Consider the following 7,772-nt stretch of genomic DNA (forward strand, 5'->3'; position numbering starts at 1 on the left):
AAAGGGAAGAAGCTGGGATGATACTGACAGTGAAGATGAAGAAGTTGGGAATCTTGCTCTCATGGCTAGTGATGCAAGCACCTCATCGTCAAGAAAAGAGGTAAAATTTACTGATGCTGAATTAGTTTATCATCTAGGAGGTTCCTTAGATTGTGCTCGTCGTGATAATGAATTGTTAAATCAACATATCAAAGACCTTGAGAAAGAGGTCAATGAATTAAGACTTGTGCACATTAATCAAGATAAATTAAAAGAACAAATGTCTTTTCTAGAGAATAGAGTTGACTGTTATAGATAACTTGAAACTATTCTCAAAGACAAGATCACTGGTCTTGAGGCTAAGGTTAAGGCTTACTTTAATTCTTGTTCGAAGTCCAAAGAGTTTTACAATAAGCAAGCTATTAATCAAACATCTGGAATAGGTTATGATTACAATGCTGTTATTGGAAAATTAGGCATAAACTCCCCTCCTCATGTCTGTGCTAAAGGCAGGGAAGTACCACATGTGCTTAAGGGTGTTGATGAACCCCTCTATAAAGAATCAATTGCTGAACCATTTGATGAGACCTCATTTATTATTCAAGAAGAAATCCGTGCTGAAGATAATGCTAATGAGAAAGCTGTCTCCAAGTCAAGTGTGTCAAAAGTTCCAGTCAAGGTTGTGAAAGCAACTGAGACTAACTCAGACACACATGAGTTGGATAACATAAATGCCATGTCTACCATGCATAAGTTGCCTATTGTTAATCCCTATCATAAAGCATGTGGTGTTCCTGATTGTATGTCTTGTGCTTTTAATCTGATGTATGCTTATTTTAATGGTAAGCATGTTTCTAATGATAAGACTACTCCTCGTCAGCATATGAATAATAGAAAGCATGATAGGTCTAAGACTGCTAGTCCTCCTAAAGCTAGAAAGGAGACATTTGTGCCTAAGCCTAAACAGAAATTTGTCAAGGCTGTTCACAAGGTCAAATGTTCAGTCATTGAGAACGTTGAGAATATTAAAATTAAGAATGTTGTTTTGCCTGATAAAGGCCAATTTTACAAATATGCCGGACCCAGCCAAGATTGGGTTCCGAAGAAGGTCTAATCCATTTGTATTGTAGGGCATTAAACAGGTACAACCGGTAGTGTGGATTCTTGACAGCGGATCGTCAAGACATATGACCGGAGATAGAGCCCTGCTATCAAATGTGGTTGAGAAAGCTGGCCCAGTGGTTACCTTTGGAGATAACAACAAAGGTTTAACGGAGGGATATGGCTGTTTGCTAGCTGGAAATGTTATCATTGAAAATGTATATGTTGTGAAAGGACTTGAACACAATCTGCTTAGCATTAGTCAGTTCTGTGACAACGGCTACAATGTTTTATTCGACAAGCTGAAGTGTCAGATTCTGCACAAGAAAAGTGAAAAACCCTCCTTAATGGGAATCCGGAAAGGAAATCTGTTCGTAGCTGACATGAACTCTGGAAGCAATCCTGAAGTCAATTGTTTCTATGCAAAGGCATCGTCAGATGAGAGTTGGCTATGGCACAAGAGACTTTCTCATCTCAATTTTAAAACAATGAATTCTCTTGTAAAAAGAGAATTGGTAAGAGGTCTGCCTCAGCTGGAATTCTCTCCAGAAGGACTATGTGAGGCTTGCCAGAAAGGAAAGTCAAAGAAAGCAAGTCACAGAGGCACTAACACATCTTCCATAACTGGTGTTCTGCAATTATTGCACATGGATTTATTTGGACCAGTTAATGTCCTTTCGATGTCAAAGAAGTGTTACTGTCTTGTGATAGTTGATGACTATTCCAAGTATACGTGGGTTTTATTTCTTCACTCTAAGGATGAAACACTACAAGTTGTGATTGATCATATCAAGATGATTGAGTTAGATTCTAACGTCCCTGTTAGAGCAATAAGGTCAGATAATGGGACAGAATTCAAGAATGCACTTCTCAATGAATTCTGTACAGACAAAGGGATTACCAGACAATTTTCAGCTCCTAGAACCCCTCAGCAAAATGGAGTGGTAGAAAGGAAGAATCGTACATTGATTGAAGCTGCAAGAACGATGTTAAGTGAATCAGGTCTTCCAATGTACTTTTGGGCTGAAGCTGTCAATACTGCATGTTATACTCAGAATCGAACTCTAATCAACAAAGACTTCATGAAAACTCCTTATGAGATTTTGAATGAACAGAAACCTTCTATCAAATACTTTCATGTATTTGGTGCCAGATGCTTCGTGCTCAAGGATGGAGATGATCGTCGTGGTAAGTTCGAGGCAAAGGCATATGAGGGTATTTTTGTTGGATATGGAAGAAGATCATACAGAGTGTATATCATTGATCAACACAAAGTAACTGAAAGTGTCAATGTTACATTTGATGACACTAAACTCCCTAGTATCCAAACTGAAGATCCTTCTAAGAAACTGAAGTTTGATGATATGTCAGATTCAGAATCAGAACATGGTCAAGAACCTGAGGTTGTTGCTGGTGAAGAACCTGTTAATCATGATGATACTCAAGGTAATAGTGATGGAAACTTTGGCAACAATGGAGATACCACTGCTACTGACGGAGAATCCTCAAGTCAACATGGCAACAACTCAGGGGGAGATGCTGAAGGATCATCTAGTAGGACACAACATCACAATGAATTTCAAGGCGAATCATCAAGATCAAATCTTCCAAGACAGACTGTCTGGAATAAAGCTCACCCTTTTGAGTTGATTATTGGTGATCCAGATGTTGGAGTCAGAACTAGACGTGCTACTCAAAATGAGTGTCTGTTCTCAGGATTTCTTTCTGAGATGGAACCTAAGAAGATTGAAGAAGCACTAACTGATCCAGATTGGGTGATTGCTATGCAAGATGAGCTCAATCAGTTTGAAAGTCAACAAGTCTGGAAACTAGTACCTAGACCTACACACAAGAAAGCTGTTGGTACTAGGTGGGTATTCAGGAATAAACTAGATGAAGATGGTGTGGTTACAAGAAACAAGGCAAGACTGGTAGCAAAAGGGTATTCTCAAGCTGAAGGCATTGATTATGATGAAACCTATGCTCCAGTGGCTAGACTTGAGGCCATCAGGATATTTCTGGCATTCGCAGCATTTTCAAACTTTAAAGTTTATCAAATGGATGTCAAGAGCGCCTTTCTGAATGGAAAGCTGGATGAAGAGGTATATGTAGAGCAACCTCCTGGTTTTGAAGATTCAGATCATTTGGATTTTGTCTTCTTTCTTATCAAGGCTATCTATGGGCTAAAACAGTCTCCAAGAAAATGGTATGACACTCTCTCTGAATTTCTTATTGAAAATAGCTTTATTAGAGGTGTCATAGACAAAACTCTCTTTTCTAAAAAACATAAGAATGATACTATATTAGTCCAAGTCTATGTGGATGATATAATATTTGGGTCTACTAATGATAATCTCTGTAAGAGATTTGCTAAGTTAATGCACAACAAGTTTGAAATGAGCATGATGGGTGAGCTGAAGTTCTTTCTTGGATTACAAGTAAATCAAAGGTTAGATGGAACATTTATTTGTCAATCCAAGTATCTCAAGGAACTCCTTAAAAAGTACAATCTAGAGGATTCTGCATCAGCAAGGACTCCATCAACTACAGCTGTCAAGCTTGGACCATGTGAAAACTCCATTAAGGTAGATATCACAAGCTACAGAGGTATGATTGGCTCGTTACTCTATCTTACTGCAAGTAGACCAAATATTATGTATGCTACATGCTTATGTGCAAGGTTCCAAGCGGATCCTAGAGATATTCATCTCGTTGCTGTTAAACGAATCTTAAGATATCTTAAGGGAACACCAAATCTAGGTATTTGGTACCCTAAAGAATCTGGTTTTAAGCTTGTTGGATATACAGATTCAGATTACGCAGGAAGTGTTGTTGATAGGAAAAGCACCTCAGGAAGTTGTCAATTCCTAGGAAGCAGGCTAGTCTCATGGTACAGCAAGAAACAGCAAACCGTTTCCAACTCAACGGCCGATGCTGAATATATTGCTGCTGGAAGCTGCTGTGCTCAGATCTTGTGGATTAGGAACCAGCTACGAGACTATGGCTCTGTATTGAACAAAATTCCTATTTTATGTGACAATAAAAGTGTAATAGCCATCACCAACAACCCTGTGCAGCACTCGAGGACAAAGCACATTGACATCAGGTATCATTTTATTAGAGAGCACGTCATGAATGGTATTGTTGAACTATTCTTTGTTCCAACAGAAGAACAAATAGCAGATATTTTCACTAAACCACTTGATGAATCCACATTTACCAGATTAGTTGGTAAATTGGGCATGTTGAATAGTTTTAGTGATTAATTTAGTTAATATCTGAGATCTGTTCTTGAATGAATTTACAAATGAATTTTTCATAAATGAAAAATTCATTTGCAAATTTGTTTTATCATTCTATCATATTTCTTGCTTATTTCTATGGAATTTTTATTATCTTATCTGTTTTATTTACTCGACTTGTTAACTTCAAATATCTAAGAATATTTTATTTTCTCTAAAAATATTTTTCTATGAATTTTATTTACTAAAATTCAACAGAAATCTATTTTTGAAATAAAAATAATTAATTCTGAAATATTGTCTTTGTTTTTATAAATATTTTCTGTAATAATATATAATTGTCTTTCTACTGGAATGACAATCGGCAAGACAATTAAAATTGTCTTGCTGAAAATCATTTCAGTACACATGTATATATAAATCTGTTAATACTTAATTTATCTTATACTAGAATGACAATGGGTAAGACAATTGAAATTGTCTTGCTGAAAGTCATTTTAGTAATAATGATTGGTTATTTTAAAATCAGATTAATTTTATAACTGGCAAGACAATCGGTATGACTATTGATTGTCATGCCAGTAATAAAATTAATATCAGACTTATTATGTTTTATTTTGTACTGGTATGACAATCGGTATGACTATCAGATTGTCATACCAGTTATTTATTTTTATTTGTTTTATTTTGTATTGGTATGACAATCGGTATAACAATCCGATTGTCATACCAGTTATACTACTTAACTTTTTTTTGTGTGTTTGTTTTGTTTCATAACTCATTCACTGCAGTTTGTTTTTCAAAAAAAAAAAAATTTCAACAGCTTTTTTTCTCTCTTCTCTCTCTTCGACCAAAATCAAATTCAACTGCCATTGTTGTTTTCCTTGCTCGAGTTTTTACTCAGCATACATCACTCCTGATATATATACATACAAGTATATACATAAAGGAGTGCTGCCAAAATTTTTTCAATTTTTTTTTTCTCGAATCAATTTTTTTTTTCCCTTTCAAAATCAGTTTGTGTATGTTGAATTTGGATATTTTTTTTAATTTTAATTTCAATTTCTGTTTTGTGTCTTTTGGTTTTTCAAATCTGTGTTTGTGAGTTAGGAATTTTAACGAGATACATTCCTGTCTAAATTTTTCGATTATAATTAATTTAATTCGAATTATTAAATTAATTTAATTAATTCGAATATTCTTAATATTATTCTTAAAATTCTGAAAGTGTGTGTCTTATTATTATTTTAAATGGCTCTCAATTTCCAAATTGTCGCGCATAATCAGGTTGGTTATTTTAATCCGGAAAAATGTGATGTGGAAAAATTTAAGCCTTAGATTAGATTTTTAAATGACCATTCAATTGTTAGCTCTGCTATTAAATCAAATGTGATTTTAAATGTCGATCTGCTTAGACTGATTTGCACAACCTCTATCATGGCCGATGATTCAAAATCTTTTTCATTCACCGTGGCAAACACACAGTATGTAGTTGATGAATCAGTCATCAATCATGCGTTAAATTTTCCATTGGACAATTTCTGTAATTTACCCTCTGAAAATGATATCACAAACTTTTTCCATGCTATTCACTATCAGGGGGTGATCAATTTAACCAAACTTTCTAAATCCAATTTGGTGTCTGAATGGGATATTTTCTTCGATACACTTTCTAAAGTGTTTGCCAACTGCACTAAATCCAACTTTCACAACATCACTTCCACTCTGCAGTATATTGGTCTTGCGGTTGTTTTCAATCAAAGGATCAATTTTGGCAAACTACTTTTTCCCATTCTCTTGAGACGTCTCACTACTGCTTTACATGATCATTCTACAAATCGTAGGGTATCATGTTACTATGCTCATTTTCTCATGCTTATAGCAGATCATCTTCTCACACCTGAACACAAAGCCCTATTTGCTAACTCTGCAGTAACCGAACCCCCTCCAGTAAGCAAAAAGATTTACACCCGCCAAGACATAACCTTTAAATTCATGCAAGTTCCAATACTTGTATCTGTTTTCATGGCCACTTATATTCCTTTACCTATTTTCAATCTTCCCGGTCATGAACAGCAACCTCAACCTCCAGTGGTTCAAGCCACCCAGGCTCCTCCAACATCAGATGCTCTTCCATTACAGGTAGTAATTCCTCACTCTCACTCCATTCCTACTTCTGTTGAAAGACCCCCGGTGGTTGATAGGGCTGACCATGAAGTTGTAGAACCACAGCTTCAATCCCAGGTCATAGAGCCAAACACAGAGTCACATTCTATCTCAACCTCTCCCCCACTGTCTAAAATGTTACCCAGAAGATTAATAGAAAGTAGTGCATTGTTAAATGTGAGTGAACCCTCAGCTCTGCCTCCTCCAAAGAAAAGAAGAACTTATACTGAGGCATCTGAAAGCCCATCCTTGTCCTCCCAACAGGACATGGACTTTGAAATGGCCAATGAACAGTTACTAGAGACATTCTCTCAACAGGATGAATCTATTGAAATTCGCCATAGGGCCATGGCATCTTGTACTGAGTCAAGCACAATTCCATTACTCACAATGGAACCATACATACTCACAGATGATACTCAGGACACAGAGCGAGGAGTGCACATAGAGTCTGTTACAGTGCCTGCCATAGTTACGGCATAAGAGCAGTCACATGCTTCTGAGGGAAAATCTGACTCTCAGCCACCCTTAATAGAGTCATTTTCTCCCCTCCCAGATCAAACACCTCTGGCTCCCTCACGGGATTCTCCACTCGCAGATTTATCTGGAGAAAGTGGAGGGCAACTCGGTTAATCTATCCCTGAAGCAATTCAGACATCTATTTCACATGAAATGATAGGTTTGACTGAGGATCGGGACTCGCGAATTCCCATTGCACCACCACTGACCTCTCTTGAAGAGGCTAGGGTGATTTTAACTGCAGGTACAGAAGAACAGCAACAGGAAGACTCCTCACGAGCAATTATATTGAGAGAAACACAAGCACGTGAGGTGAGTGAACCAAACACGAGTGAAATTCAGGTGAGAGCACACACATACACAGATACTATAAACCTGTTAGCTCAAATTGCTGCTCTAAAAGAAGAACTTGCTAAAAGCCAAGTTGAAGCTCAAGCATTCAAAGCACAAGTGGTTGAACGGTCTTCTTCTTCCACCTCTGTCAATAATCAGCTGGCACTGATAAGGAATGATATCTCAGATCTCAAGAACACTGTCACACCAAAGCTCAATTCCATCCAGGAAACTCCAACTTTATCAGCTGATGACATTTTTGACTTCTGCTCTCTACATACACAGATGACTTCTCTTGAAGATTTGGTTGAAATGAATCATTCACTGGATTCCTCTAGATTTCTGAAGATAGAGACAGGTATGGAACATCTGAATGAAGGGATGAAGCACCTGTACTACATGATCAAAAATTCTCACTGTCCCAATGAAGAA

Source organism: Apium graveolens, chromosome 9 (genome assembly GCF_009905375.1).
Source record: "Apium graveolens cultivar Ventura chromosome 9, ASM990537v1, whole genome shotgun sequence".
NCBI classification, from domain to species: Eukaryota; Viridiplantae; Streptophyta; class Magnoliopsida; order Apiales; family Apiaceae; genus Apium; species Apium graveolens.